General features: G+C 41.1%; 2 pseudogenes; both read right to left on the bottom strand.

Annotated features, from left to right (window-relative positions):
• Positions 1-4,896: 4,896 nt before the first annotated feature.
• Positions 4,897-6,242, bottom strand: LOC137234890 (E3 ubiquitin-protein ligase Nedd-4-like; annotated as a pseudogene).
• A 21-nt stretch (positions 6,243-6,263) lies between these two features.
• The window catches only part of LOC137234891 (E3 ubiquitin-protein ligase Nedd-4-like), a 17,142-nt pseudogene continuing 6,810 nt past the window's right edge, over positions 6,264-16,595 (bottom strand).

Below are 16,595 nucleotides of genomic sequence, written 5' to 3' on the forward strand. Positions count from 1 at the left end.
ACGTTGAGGACGTACTCGCCGGTGGACACAGCATCGAAACTGCGATAAGGGCAAGGGATCAGATAACCAACTGCAAGAAAATTCTGCAGGGTATACCAAAGCAGCATTTATTAACAGAGGACTTCCTAGAGTTTGAAGGTACTAGTACGGTTAAAGTTCTAGGCATTAAGTGGAACGCGCATTCCGACCTATTCTATTTTACTGCTAAACCTTTTGAAAACAGTGATGCCATCACAAAAAGGGCTATACTTTCTGCGATTGCAAAGCTGTTCGACCCTCTTGGCTGGCTGGCACCAGCGGTAATTGTAACCAAGATTATAATGCAAAATATTTGGTTGGAAGTCACGGGTTGGCACGAAGACGTATCACAAACTACTCTAGATCGTTGGACCGCATTTATGCGAGAATACGGAAAAATCAAAGATATCCGCATACCGCGATGGGTTCATTTTACTCCAAAGGACAGCGTCGAAATACATGGATTCAGCGATGCTTCGGAAAAAGTATATGCAGCCACTGTTTTCCTGAGGGTTCAGACAAATGATCGAGTATTAACCAATCTGTTAATTGCAAAGACAAGAGTAGCCCCGGTCAAAACTATATCATTGCCACGGTTGGAACTCTGCGGCGCAGTCCAACTTGCATAAATCATAGAGTCGGCCCTAGAAAATATGCAACTTTCCAATATTAAAGTAACCCTTTGGACAGATTCGACTATAGTACTGGCATGGATCCGAGAGCCCCCATGTTCGTGGTCAACGTTTGTGGCACATCGAATAACGAAAATCATCGACAAAGGTGGAGACAAAGTATGGCGGCATGTAGACTCCGCGTCAAATACTGCAGATTTGACGAGCAGAGGTCTCCTCGCTTCGGATCTAATTGACAATCCTTTGGGGTGGCAGGGACCTTCTTGGCTACAAGAAGACAACGAAAATTGGCCAACACAAGAAGAGCATTATAACGCAAATATCGAAGAAAAGAGGGTGAACGTTCATGCAACATCGGTCGAAAATAACTTTGATATTCTGGACAGGTTTTCCGATTTACCAAGGGATTTGCGGACTATATCCTGTATTCTTCGGTTTTTCCAGAATTCGCACCCAACAACTAACGCCTCCTTTAAAAGGGATTCTCATTCGATAGCTCCTGACGAAATAGAAAAAACAACAATAACAATACGCCAAAGGCAACATTATCAAGAATAGTAAGGAAAAATGAAGTTAGGAAAGCTAATAAATGGTAAGAGTGAGATTTTACCCCTGGACCCATATATATACGAAGAAGGCATTATTCGAACTGGGGGCGGACTGGGGCATCCACAGACATGTCTCATAACGAAAGTCATCCCATTATCCTTCCTTACACTTGCAGGTTATCCAGACTTATAATTCAATCCTCCCATAAGACCACCCTGCATGGAGGGAATCAGCTGATGTTACGTCATATCCGCACTCAGTACTGGATCCCACGCGTTAAAATCATGATAAGGTCTGTTATCCACAACTGTAGGGTCTGTACTATTCACAGGAAGCGGACCCAAACGCAACTTATGGGGATCCTTCCGAAGGAGCGCACCACCTTTACGAGGGCCTTCACCAACACTGGGGTAGATTTCGCGGGACCATTCGATATAAAATCCTAACGAGGGAGGGGATGCCGAATTTCAAAGGGATATGTTTGTCTGTTCGTCTGCTTTTCGACAAAGCCATCCATCTAGAAGCGACAAACGACCTTAGTACCGGGTCCTACCTAGCTGCCTTCGCCAGATTTGTATCCAGACGAGGCTGTCCGAAAAACGTTTACTCCGACAATGGTACTAACTTTGTCGGAGCTTCGCGATCTTTACGATCTGAGTTTAAAGCATTTCTGCGTGAAGCAAGGGATGGAACATTGAATAAATATAGCCGTCACACTTTAGAATGGCATTTGATACCGCCAAGCGCTCCTCACATGGAAGGTTTGTGAGAAGCGGGGGTAAAAAGTTTTAAGACCCATTTTAAAATGATCGCGTCCGATCATAAATATACTTTCGAAGAGCTTACAACCCTCTTATGTCGAATTGAGGCCTGCCTAACTGTAGACCTCTCAGTCCCTCATCCAATGACCCCTCCGACCTGGAGCCATTTTCTCGTGGGTGGACATCTTTTAGCCCCACCTGAACTCTATTGTAGTGAAAATCCTTCCTCAATGGTAAACCGATGGCAAAAGATGAAAGCCCTTCATCAAACATTTTGCAAAAGATGGAAATCGGAATATCTCACCGAGATCCAGAAACGGTATAAGTGGAAACATCCACAATCCAACTTAAAACCCGGGTACCTGGTCGTCATCAAGGAGGATAACCTACAACCGAATGAGTGGAGAATGGGGAGAATCGTCAACACACACCCAGGTTCCGATAACCGTGTACGTGTTGTTGACGTCCATACAATGAAGGGACAAATTACGAGACCAAATGCGAAACTGGTACTACTTCCGCCCAACGACGAGAAAAATGAACTTTAATAGTCCATACTCTTCTATCCCAAACAACCCAACTCTCGTTCACCCCGAACGAGGCCAACACACCGATAACCCAGCTCTCGTTCCCCCGAAAGAGGCCATCACACCCTAACGCAGATAAACTACCTGCCACATACAATTGAATCAGCAATTGCAATCGGGAAACTGAATGGCATATAATTATGCATTAAGATCACTTAGAGAAAGCACATAACTCCAAAGGTTATTGGAAAACGATATTCAGTCCATTCTTTCCCTTGGTCTTTGTAAGTGAGGTTATACGACTATGTGGCAGGACTACAACCTTACATATTACTTTACACTATTTCCGAAGTTTATCATTAGTCAAGTTCTTTCCGTCATATTTACAAATACATTGTTCGAAAAACAGTGATAGAGGGAAGGACACAAAAAAAAAAAAACAAAAAATGTTTCCACCGGTCCCTCCTTTTGCCAATAAACCTTCCAAGGTTTGAATACTAGCCTTCCATGATCCAATTACTATGTTCCCCAATGACGACAGATATTTTGACACTCCCAAGTTTACAAATCTGAACGGGTTGCGTTACGTTACGAAGTAGGAAAAAGGGGGAAGAATTCAATACTCCTCATGGAAAATTTTAGTAGAAAGGCACTTTAAGTAGTATATTAGTAGTGGCAATATATTTGTAAATGCCAACAGGTTTCAGAGGAAATAATTCATTTTCTAGTAAATATTTCGTGAATTGATAAAAGCTATGTTGGTTTAGAATTTTATCCAAAATACACTATATCAAAATTTTGTTTCAAAACCTCCCTATGGAAGCATAAGATCAATGTATTTTCACATGAGATGGAGTCGATGAAAGGCATTCTGAGATAGGGCGACAGAAGGGTTAAGCTTGGTGCGGTCCTGCCACGCAGGGAGTATTCAAATTTTGATTCTGAAATTTCGGAAAGCTTCTTCACGTTAAGTATTCATGGAAGTGTTCCGATTCCTCAAATTCTCAATGGAGATGAATTTTCCGAACATAAGAAATGCATAAGTTAGCATGGTCAAATGTACTCATATTTCGTTATGGCATATCTACTATTTACTAGTGACATTTTTATGTGAATCGGTTTACTGGCCGACTTTTTGACGTTGAACGATGAATTGGTTTAGGTTTCGTATGGACTTAGGTTTACGCAAGTGCGCGATTCCTTAATGTCCGTGCTTTTCATAAAACCTATGTCCAGCCACATGTCATCAAAAAATTAAATAAGTGTGCTAAGGAGTTATTCAGTTCAGTATATATCGGTTATTCGTAAACTGATCGCTTTTTATTTCTACTACTAATATTTTTTCGAACAATCGGCATACCCATGGAAAGATCACCACAGATGACTGGAAAACAGTCTATATTCGTCTATGTAGTCTCTCCATATTGATACTAGATTCGCAACCACTTGGCCACAACATCAAAAGTACTCAAATGCAACAGAATTTAGGAAGTGCAATTGTCGTTACACGGTTGCGCATTTGTGTTTTTAATAGTTATTTATTGTAGGTATACACATTTGTATTTCGATTCTCACTCCAACAACTTAACAAATTTTAATTAAAAAATAAATCATATCGGATTTCCGTTAAATTTCACTACTACCACCTATTCATTCTATGAGAGAAGCGAAAAATTGTTGCGGTGCATAAACTAAATTTCATTGCTCTCTTTAATTCAAAATTACACAAAATATTTCAGTATTAAAGAAATATGAGTGATCCAAGGACACATTATCTTAGTTGAGATAGATGTATTTTGACGAAAGCGTTATGTCCATAACATTATGTGTAACAACCGTGTAAAATGTTACCTCTTAGCCGGAGCTTTGAATTTAACGCCTTCATACAACTATACATGAAATTTCATATATGTATACATGTAAGGTAGGGGTCCTCATTTGTCTCACTTATCCAGTCAGGTAAAGGTATTAGTAGTTGATAAAAAGTGCCCGAGGCGTTTCAATCCACTTTTGGCTTCTAAAATGAAAAAAAATAATTCAGCGTTATTCCTATATTGGCTGAGATCCTAAATTATTGTGCCAAACGACGAACGAGCAGACGTAACCTCCAGTCCACCTTATGCATCATTTAAATCATCGTCAAACTTTAACTTACTTGGAGTTCCACCTTTTGTGTTGGAATAATTAATAAACGACTGATCATGCTTAAAACGTCAAAGAACAAATGCAATGCATGCTGCACTACGTCACGATTGCCAGCGCGACATTTCTCCACAATGTTCTGGGTATCAAACACCACTTAGGCGACCATTACAAACACACCGATATAAAGTTGGGCCACCTGAACAAAATATGATTGGAAAAACATATTGAAAAGACTTAGTATTGCCATGGTGTTTATGACTCTGATTAAAAGTCCACCCAAAATAGGTATTTTCCACGTTCTGCTAATAATGCACCAATTGAGAGGGTTAGTGGACATAACCTTGGTGATAAGTCCAGACGATTAAAACAGGTATGCGCTCGAGGATAGTTGTTAGGTGTGCCCACGTTTTCTCTTGTAAACATTTATGGACCGTTTGAGCCATACAACTCTTTAAAGCCATTCATTGGAACGCGTGATGTACCAGTCACAAATTGTAATAAACGCGAACGCATCTCATTTGGGAACGATAATACCGCACGCCAAAACCATTGAGTTATTATATGATTTTGATGATAGTGTCCCTTGTAAAAGTGTATTTTCACGCCAATCTTTAACATCAATATTTTGTATGCCACCCATCAGCAACTCCAATTCATGTTCATCAAATATTTTAATCAAATTTAATGAAATTATTGAACCAAATCCATCTAAAAATGATGACATTTGTTCTTTGACTCGTGCAACAAAGCGCATTCTATAACAAGTTTAATATTTCATCTTTGTTTCCGTCAGTAACTTCAATATTAGAGCCACCTGGCTTTAGATCGTGTTGACTCTTTTGGCCAACCGTGTGTTCATCTAAATAAAATTTCAATTCCAATTGTCTAGGATCATTCTCCTTTATCCACATTAATGAATTATAATACTCGGCATCAACTGATTCCATATCTTTTAAATCGCTGGCCTTTTGCAGCACCATTTTATAAAATGGACGTATGAAAAACGCATCCAGCAATTTCCCATGATAAACAGCCATGCGAGCAATGCGACCAATGAGTTTAAAATAACTTAAATGTTCCTCCTTGCCAAAACAGCTACCATTATTAATTTGTAAAGTATAGTTATCCATTGCTGAATACTCAAACAGTTCATAATACGGGTTAAACATTTCCTTCGATAATAAATGGAACTATTCCCTTGCAAAAATATATAGTATAAACCCGTTTCACCCTCAAATTCTACCCATAACTTAGTTTTTAACAAATCCGTTATAGCCACAGAGCTTATAATTCGATAGGCATCCTCCAAAACAGAACTGCGACGTATTCGAATTGGACAAACAATTCTCCTCGCATTTTCCTTTTTTATGAAATTTTTAATTTCAAACTAATCTCAGAGTATTTTTGTACAATTCGTTGGTTCTAGGTGTTTTCGTTTTTCTTGCCAAATCGACATACATTAACCCCAATTCGTCCGGGCCAAAGGAAACTGGTGGAAGTTCCTGTGGCTTTGGTAAGAATATTGCTATATCGCGTTCAGTCAGTGGCTGAAATCCGGGTATATTACGAGCAAACTCTGCATGAGCAAATTGTGTGTGGAATGCCGCCATCAGTGGCAAGGCTCAACAATTTCATAAATGTGCATTCGCTTGTTTAAAATATACTGATATGAATGTTGATTTTACTAATAATACCTGAAAATAAAAAGAGCAATTCATTAATAAAAATATAACCAAATCTACGAGTATACTCACCGCCGCGTGTTATGTTAGGTTAGGTTGGGTGGTAGCTTCCTTGATAGGGGAAGCTCACTTGGACAACATAACGGTCCGTTGTGATACCACATATAATAAACTAAACTAACGGTGACGTAGATATAACTACTTAGAGAATCGTTGGGTAGCAACGATAAATTTCCGAATGATCCCGATCTCAGCCTTGGATAGCTCCTCGGGAGATCCAAGTGAGTCACGACCGAAATACATTCGTCTAGTTCTGGCAAAAGCTGAGCAGTCAAGCATAAAGTGATTTGGTGATTCCACCTCATCATCCTCTATACAGCTGCAGCGGGATGGAGTTTCCAATATATTGAGTCGTACCGCATTGATACCCATGGGACAGTGCCCTGTCAAAATCCCAATGACCATTGATAGGTGAGCCTTAGTGAACCCAATTATTTCAGCAGACCTCCTGCCATCCACTTTCGACCAGAAAGGTCTTGATACCCTGCAAGACGTAGTGTCCGCCCAACGTTTGCTGAGCTGACTCGAGGCCCAGCTATGGAAGAGCAATCCACAGGTGGGGAGCGGAATCCCGAAATCCCTACAGCCATCTTCATCCGGTTCAGTTGTACCGATTCGGGCTAAGAGATCCGCTAGACAGTTACCCGGAGTATCACTATGGCCCGGGAGTCCTCGCATCCAATGGCAGCAGATATCTTGCGAAATTGTATGTACGTTGAGGACGTACTCGCCGGTGGACACAGCATCGAAACTGCGATAAGGGCAAGGGATCAGATATCATCGGCATTGCAATCGGCAGGTTTCCCATTGCGAAAATGGACGTCCAACTGCAAGAAAATTCTGCAGGGTATACCAAAGCAGCATTTATTAACAGAGGACTTTCTAGAGTTTGAAGGTACTAGTACGGTTAAAGCTCTAGGCATTAAGTGGAACATTCCGACCTTATCTATTTTACTGCTAAACCTTTTGAAAACAGCGATGCCATCACAAAAAGGGCTATACTTTCTGCGATTGCAAAGCTGTTCGACCCTCTTGGCTGGCTGGCACCAGTGGTAATTGTAGACAAGATTATAATGCAAAATATTTGGTTGGAAGTCACGGGTTGGGACGAAGACGTATCACAAACTACTCTAGATCGTTGGACCGCATTTATGCGATAATACGGAAAAATCAAACATATCCGCATACCGCGATGGGTTCATTTTACTCCAAAGGACAGCGTCGAAATATATGGATTCAGCGATGCTTCGGAAAAAGCATATGCAGCCACTGTTTTCCTGAGGGTTCAGACAAATGATCGAGTATTCACCAATCTGTTAATTGCAAAGACAAGAGTAGCCCCGGTCAAAACTATATCATTGCCACGGTTGGAACTCTGCGGCGCAGTCCTACTTGCAGAAATCATAGAGTCGGCCCTAGAAAATATGCAACTTTCCAACATTAAAGTAACCCTTTGGACAGATTCGACTATAGTACTGGCATGGATCCGAAAGCCCCCATGTTCGTGGTCAATGTTTGTGGCACATCGAATAACGAAAATCATCGACAAAGTTGGAGACAAAGTATGGCGGCATGTAGACTCCGCGTCAAATACTGCAGATTTGGCGAGCAGAGGTCTCCTCGCTTCGGATCTAATTGACAATCCTTTGGGGTGGCAAGGACCTTCTTGGCTACAAGAAGACAACGAAAATTGGCCAACACAAGAAGAGCATTATAACGCAAATATCGAAGAAAAGAGGGTGAACGTTCATGCAACATCGGTCGAAAATAACTTTGATATTCTGGACAGGTTTTCCGATTTACCAAGGGCTTTGGGGGTTATATCCTATATTCCTCGGTTTTTCCAGAATTCGCACCCAACAACTAACGCCTCCTTTAAAAGGGATTCTTATTCGATAGCTCCTGACGAAATAGAAAAAACAACACAAATATTTATAACAATACGCCAAAGGCAACATTATCAAGAATAGTACGCAAAATTTGAAGTTAGGAAAGCTAATAAATGGTAAGAGTGAGATTTTACCCCTGAACCCATATATAGACGAAGAAGGCATTATTCGAACTGGGGGCGGACTGGGGCATCCACAGACATGTCTCATAACGAAAGTCATCCCATTATTCCTTACACTTGCAGGTTATCCAGATTTATAGTTCAATCCTCCCTTAAGACCACCCTGCATGGAGGAAATCAGCTGATGCTACGTCATATCCGCACTCAGTACTGGATCCCACGCGTTAAAATCATGATAAGGTCTGTTACCAACAACTGTAGGGTCTGTACTATTCACAGGAAGAGGACCCAAACGCAACTTATGGGGATCCTTCCGAAGGAGCGCACCACCTTTACGAGGGCCTTACCAACACTGGGGTAGATTTCGCGGGACCATTCGATATAAAATCCTAACGAGGGAGGGGATGTCGAATTTCAAAGGGATATGTTTGTCTGTTCGTCGGCTTTTCGACAAAGCCATCCATCTAGAAGCGACAAACGACCTTAGTACCGGGCCCTACCTAGCTGCCTTCGCCAGATTTGTATCCAGACGAGGCTGTCCGAAAAACGTTTACTCCGACAATGGTACTAACTTTGTCACGCATTTCTGCGTGAAGCAAGGGACAGAACAATGGACGAATATAGCCATCACACTTTAGAATGGCATTTTATACCGCCAAGCGCTCCTCACATGGGAGGTTTGGGAGAAGCGGGGGTAAAAAGTTTTAAGACCCATTTTAAAATGATCGCGTCCGATCATAAATATACTTTCGAAGAGCTTATAACCCTCTTATGTCGAATTGAGGCCTGCCTCAACTGTAGACCTCTCAGTCCCTCATCCAATGACCCCTCTGACCTGGAGCCATTTTTTCGTGGGTGGACATCTTTTAGCCCCACCTGAACTCTATTGTAGTGAAAATCCTGCCTCAACCGTAAAAGATGAAAGCCCTTCATCAAACATTTTGCAAAAGATGGAAATCGGAATATCTCACCGAGATCCAGAAACGTTATAAGTGGAAAAATACACAATCCAACTTAAAACCCGGGTACCTTGTCGTCATCAAGGAGGATAACCTACAACCGAATGAGTGGAGCACGGCGAGAATTGTCAACACACACTCAGGTTCCGATAACCGTGTACGTGTTGTTGACGTCCATACAATGAAGGGACAAATTACGAGACCAATCGCGAAACTGGTACTACTTCCGTTCAACGACGATAAAAATGAACTTTAATAGTCCATACTCCTCTATCCCAAACAACCCACCCCGAACGAGGCCAACACACCGATAACCCAGCTCTCGTTCCCCCGAACGAGGCCATCACACCCTAACGCAGATAAACTACCTGCCACATACAATTGAATCAGCAATTGCAATCGGGAAACTGAATGGCATATAATTATACATTAAGATCACTTAGAGCAAGCACATAACTTCAAAGGTGATTGGAAAACGATATTCAGTCCATTCTTTCCCTTGGCCTTTGTAAGTGAGGTTATACGACTATGTGGCAGGACTACAACCTTACATATTACTTTACACAATTTCCGAAGTTTATCATTAGTCAAGCTCTTTCCGTCATATTTACAAATACATTGTTCGAAAAACAGCGATAGAGGGAAGGACAAACCTTACATATTACTTTTCACTATTTCCAAAGTTTATCATTAGTCAAGTTCTTTCCGTCATATTTAAAAATACATTGTTCGAAAAACAGTGATAGAGGGAAGGACAAAAAAAAAATGTTTCCACCGGTCCCACCTTTTTCCAATAAACCTTCCAAGGTTTGAATACTAGCCTTCCATGATCCAATTACTATGTTCCCCAATGACGACAGAGATTTTGACACTCCCAAGTTTACAAATCTGAACGGGTTGCTTTACGAAGTAGGAAAAAGGGGGAAGAATTCAAACCTCCTCATGGAAAATTTTAGTAGAAAGGCACTTTAAGTAGTATATTAGTAGTGGCAATATATTTGTAAATGCCAACAGGTTTCAGAGGAAATAATTAATTTTCTAGTAAAAATTTCGTGAATTGATAAAAGCTATGTTGGTTTAGAATTTTATCCAAAATACACTATATCAAAATTTTGTTTCAAAACGTCCCTATGTAAGCATAAGATCAATGCATTTTGACATAACATGGAGTCGATGAAAGGCATTCTGAGATAGGGCGACAGAAGGATTAAACTTGGTGCGGTCCTGCTACGCAGGGAGTATTCAAATTTTGATTCTGAAATTTCGGAAAGCTCCTTCACTTTAAGTAATTATGGAAGTGTTCCGATTCCTCAAATTCTTAATGGATATGAATGTTCCGAACATAAGAAATGCATAAGTTAGCATGGTCAAATGTACTCATATTTCGTTATGGCATATCTACTATTTACTAGTGACATTTTTATGTGAATCGGTTTACTGGCCGATTTTTTGACGTTGAACGATGAATTGGTTTAGGTTTCGTATGGTCTTAGGTTTACGCAAATGCGCGATTCCTTAATGTCCGTGTTTTTCATAAAACCTATGTCCAGCCACACCAATAGATCATGGCATGGTTAATAAATTTATCAAAAAATTAAATAAGTGTGCTAAGGAGTTATTCAGTTCAGTATATATCGGTTATTCGTAAACTGATCGGTTTTTATTTCTACTACTAATATTTTTCAAATAATCGGCATACCCATGGAAAGATCACCACACATGACTGGAAAACAGTCTATATTCGTCTATGCAGTCTCTCCCTATAGATACTAGATTTGCAACCACTTGGTCACAACATCAAAAGTTCTCAAATGCACCAGAATTTAGGAAGTGTAATTGTCGTTACACGGTTGCGCATTTGTGTTTTTAATAGTTATTTATTGTAGGTACACACATTTGTATTTCGATTCTCACTCCAACAACTTAACAAATTTTAATTAAAAAATAAATCATATCGGATTTCCGTTAAATTTCACTGCTACCGCCTAATCATTCTATGAGAGAAGCAAAAAATCGTTGCGGTGCTCTCTTTAATTCAAAATTACACAAAATATTTCAGTATTAAAGAAATATGAGTGATCCAAGGACACATTATCTTAGTTGAGATAGATGTATTTTGACGAAAGCGTTATATCCATAACATTATGTGTAACAACCGTGTAAAATGTTACCTCATAGCCGGAGCTTTGAATTTGACGCTTTCATACAACTATACATGAAATTTCATATATATATACATGTAAGGTAGGGGTCCTCATTCGTCTCACTTATCCAGTCAGGTAAAGGTGTTAGTAGTTGATAAAAAGTGCCCAAGGCGTTTCAATCCACTTTTGGCTTCTAAAATGAAAAAAAATAATTCAGCGTTATTCCTATATTGGCTGAGATCCTACATGATTGTGCCAAACGACGAACGAGCAGACGTAACCTCCAGTCCACCTTGTGCATCATTTAAATCATCGTCAAACTTTAACTTACTTGGAGTTCCACCTTTTGTGTTGGAATAATTAATAAACGACTGATCATGCTTAAAACGTCAAAGAACAAATGCAATGCATGCTGCACTACGTCACGATTGCCAGCGCGACATTTCTCCACAATGTTCTGGGTATCAAACACCACTTAGGCGGCCATTACAAACACACCGATATAGAGTTGGACCACCTGAACAAAATGTGATTGGAAAAACATATTGAAAAGGCTTAGTATTGCCATGGTATTTATGACTCTGATTAAAAGTCCACCCAAAATAGGTATTTTCCACGTTCTGCTAATAATGCACCAATTGAGAGGGATAGTGGACATAACCTTCATAGGATGATAAGCCCAGACGATTAAAACAGGTATGCGCTCGAGGATTGTTGTTAGATGTGCCCCCGTTTTCTATTGTAAACATTTGTGGACCGTTTGAGCCATACAACTCTTTAAAGACATTCATTGGAACGCGTGATGTACCAGTCACAAATTGTAATAAACGCGAACGCATCTCCTTTGAGAACGATAATACCGCACGCCAAAACCATTGAGTTATTAGGGGGACTCATGAAAGCATATAAACTTATAAGGTGTAAAATTATATCAATTTACACACGCGATTATATGAACGCACCTAGTAATATTTTCGATAAACTTGATTGTTTATCAGCTGTATTATTGCCAAACAAAATTTGTTTGATTGTTATACAAATTAAAAAATGCCAAGATTAAGTGAAAAATCAAAACTAAAACGTCTTTACTTGCTGATGTTGGAGATTCTGATGAAAATGCCCGCTGTAATGTCTACAAGGTTGCATTTCTTTGAGTTTACCGCGTTTACACAATGAAATGTGTGCGTAAATTTATACAAATTGTGTAAATGATTTTTCATATAAAATTTGACAGCTCGTTTACGCACTAGATAAATTTATACGTTTACACACTTTATAAGGCATTTATGCGGTTACATGAGTCCCCCTATTATATGATTTTGATGATAGTCTCCCTTGTAAAAGTGTATTTTCACGCCAATCTTTAAAATAAATATTTTGTATGCCACCCATCAGCAACTCCAATTCATGTTCATCAAATATTTTAATAAAATTTAGTGGAATTATTGAACCAAATCCATCTAAAAATTATGACATTTGTTCTTTGACTCGTGCAACAAAACACATTCTATAACAAGTTTAATATGTTCATCTTTGTTTCCGTCAGTAACTTCAATATTAGAGCCACCTGGCTTTAGATCGTGTTGACTCTTTTGGTCAACCGTGGGTTCATCTAATGAAAATGTCAATTCCAATTGTTTAGGATCATTCTCTTTTATCCACATTAATGAATTATAATAATCGGCATCAACTGATTAAATATCTTTTAAATCGCTGGCCTTTTGCAACATCATTTTATAAAATGGACGTATGAAAAACGCATCCAGCAATTTCCATGATAAACAGCCATGCGAGCAATGCGACCAATGAATTTAAAATATTTTTAATGTTCCTCCTTGCCCAAACCGCTGCCATTATTAATTTGTAAAGTACAGTTATCCATTGCTGAATACTCAAACAGTCCATAATACGGGTTAAACATTTCCTTCGATTATAAATGGAGCCATTCCCTTGCAAGAATATATAGTATAAACCCGTTTCACCCTCAAATTCTACCCATAACTTAGTTTTTAACAAATCTGTTATAGCCATAAATATAAATGTAAGGCGCGATAACCTCCGAAGAGATCTAAGGCCGAGCTTCTCTTCCAATTTGCGTCGTGCTCCTCTTGATTTTTTCCCTACAAATTGGCCGGACGGGACCTACATGTTTTATGCCGACTCCGAACGGCATCTGCAAGGCAGATGAGTTTTCACTGAGAGCTTTTCATGGCAGAAATACAATCGGAGCGCTTGCCAGACACTGCCGAGGGGCGACCCCGCTTAGAAAAAATTCTTCTAATTGAAAAATCTTATTTCTAAAATTTTGATGTTGCTTTGCCCGGGAGTTGAACCCAGGGCATACGGTGTGATAGGCGGAGCACGCTACCATCACACCACGGTGGCCGCCACAGAGCTTATAATTCGATAGGCATCCTCCAAAATAGAACTGCGACGTATTCGAATTGGACAAACAATTCTCCTCGCACTTTCCTTTTTTATGAAATTTTTGATTTCAAAGTAATCTCAGAGTATTTTTGTACAATTCGTTGGTTCTAGGTGTTTTCGTTTTTCTTGCCAAATCGGCATACATTAACCACAATTCGTCCGGGCCAAAGGAAACTGGTGGAAGTTCCTGTGGCTTTGGTAAGAATAGTGCTATATCGCGTTCAGTCAGTGGCTGAAATCCGGGTATATTACGAAGAAACTCTGCATGAGCAAATTATGTGTGGAATGCCGCCATCAGTGCCAAGGTTCAACAATTTCATAAATGTGCATTCGCTTGTTTAAAATATACTGATATGAATATTGATTGTACTAATAATACCTGAAAATAAAAGGAGCAATTCATTAATAAAAATATAACCAAATCTACGAGTATACTCACCGCCGCGTGTTAGGTTAGGTTAGGTTGGGTGGTAGCTTCCTTGATAGGGGAAGCTCACTTGGACAACATGACGGTCCGTTGTGATACCACATATAATAAACTAAACTAACGGTGACGTAGATATAACTACTTAGAGAATCGTTGGGTAGCAACGATAAAGTTCCGAATGATCCCGATCTCAACCTTGGATAGCTCCTCGGGAGATCCAAGTGAGTCACGACCGAAATACTTTCGCCTAGTTCTGGCAAAAGCTGGGCAGTCAAGCATAAAGTGATTTGGTGATTCCACCTCATCAACCTCCATACAGCTGCAGCAGGATGGAGTTTCCAATATATTGAGACGTACCGCATGGATACCCATTGGACAGTGCGCTGTCAAAATCCCAATGACCATTGATAGGTGAGCCTTACTGAACCCAATTATTTCAGCAGACCTCCTGCCATCCACTTTCGGCCAGAAAGATCTTGACACCCTGCAAGACGTAGTGTCCGCCCAACGTTTGCTGAGCTGACTCGAGGCCCAGCAATGGAAGAGCAATCCACAGGTGGCTAGCGGAATCCCGAAATCCCTACAGCCATCTTCATCCGGTTCAGTTTTACCGATTCGGGCTAAGAGATCCGCTTGACAGTTACCCGGAATATCACTATGGCCCGGGACCCAGATAATCTTAATTATAAAATAATTCGATGCAATCGCAAGCGAGGTCAGGCACTCCCAGACCACCCTCGATCGCACTGTAGTTGAGCTCAAGGCCTTTATAGCCGCTTGGCTATCAGAGTAGATATTAAATTCCCTAACCGTAGTAGCGCTGGATAGCATTTCATCCATCGCATCCTTAATCGCAGCAACTTCCGCTTGGAATACACTGCAGTGATCAGCCAACTTAAACTTGCGGCTTACATTTAGCTCTTGACAAAAGACCCTCCCCCCCCCCCCCCCCCTCCAACCTTTCCATCCAGCTTCGACCCATCCGTGAACAAGTTAACCGGTCCCATGCCCTAGATAATTCCTCTTCTCCACTCCTCCCTCGGGGGAATGACTGGGGTGAAGGTTGTATAGGGAGCGGCCACCGGCATGCAATAGTCCGTCCTGTCCGTGATAAAGTCGAAACTAGTAAGAATGCTAGAGTGTCCGAAATCAGAAAGCCTATAACCCAAATCACGAAGCCTGACCAACAACCGGGACGCGGCTGCCTTTCCCGCAATATCTACTGGATCTATATTCAGCATGACATTCAGTGCCAAGGTAGGTGTTGTTCTCATAGCGACACTGATACCAATAAGCGCCATCCGTTGCACTGACACTAACATTTTGGAGGTGCTCGCCGTGTCCAGTGCTTTCCACCAGACCAGAACCCCATGCAGCAGAATCGGTTTGACCACCATCTCATAAAGCCAGTGTACTACTCCTGGCGAGAGACCCCATCTCTTTCCGATAGCCCCCCTGCAGCAGTACAAGGCAACCGCGGCCTTCCTGGCCCTATCTTCCACATTGGGCCTCCAAGACAGCTTCTTGTCCAGAACAATTCCCAAATATTTAACCTTGTCAGTAAGTACCAACGGTACCCCTCCAATCGAAGGAGTTCTGAAGTCGGGTATCTTATATCTCCTTGTAAAAAGAACCAATTCTGTTTTTCCCGGGTTGACCGCCAATCCACATGATTCAGCCCACCTAGCCACAGTATCCAGGTAGCCCTGCAGAACATCGCGCAGGGTGCCCAGAAATTTGCCCCTGACTAGGATTTCGAGGTCATCTGCATAGGCAACCACCCGACAACCATTGGATTCCAGGCCCTTTTTTTTTTTTTTTTTTGCGGGGAGGCTGAAAAATGCCTAATGCACCATAATTGCTGCCGTCGCAGCAACCGTGTGTCCGTAGACTAAAAAACAGCCCCGTTCTGGAACCGTCGCCCACCCCGGCACCACTTTCGCATTAGTTCAGGGTGGCGTTCCATATTTCTCATTTTTTAAGAGCCTACTGTTGTCCCTGCGTCCAGGTTCCCGCTATTTGCTCTGAGTTTCCATTTAATCGCCACTGCTTCGCATGCGCATTTCTCCGCGCTCCCTCTCAGCATCCATCAGGCGTGTCATTACTATAAATGCCATTTTGCTCACTGCAGTCCAGCATTCTTTCCTGCTGCACATATGTGAAACTAAATTTCTCGTGGTAGGTTCCTCCCCAAAGACTCCATGCAAGGTGAGTCTTTCTTCGTGGAAACGGGGGCAGTAGAACATGACGTGT

This window comes from Eurosta solidaginis, chromosome X, assembly GCF_040869045.1.
Source record: "Eurosta solidaginis isolate ZX-2024a chromosome X, ASM4086904v1, whole genome shotgun sequence".
NCBI classification, from domain to species: Eukaryota; Metazoa; Arthropoda; class Insecta; order Diptera; family Tephritidae; genus Eurosta; species Eurosta solidaginis.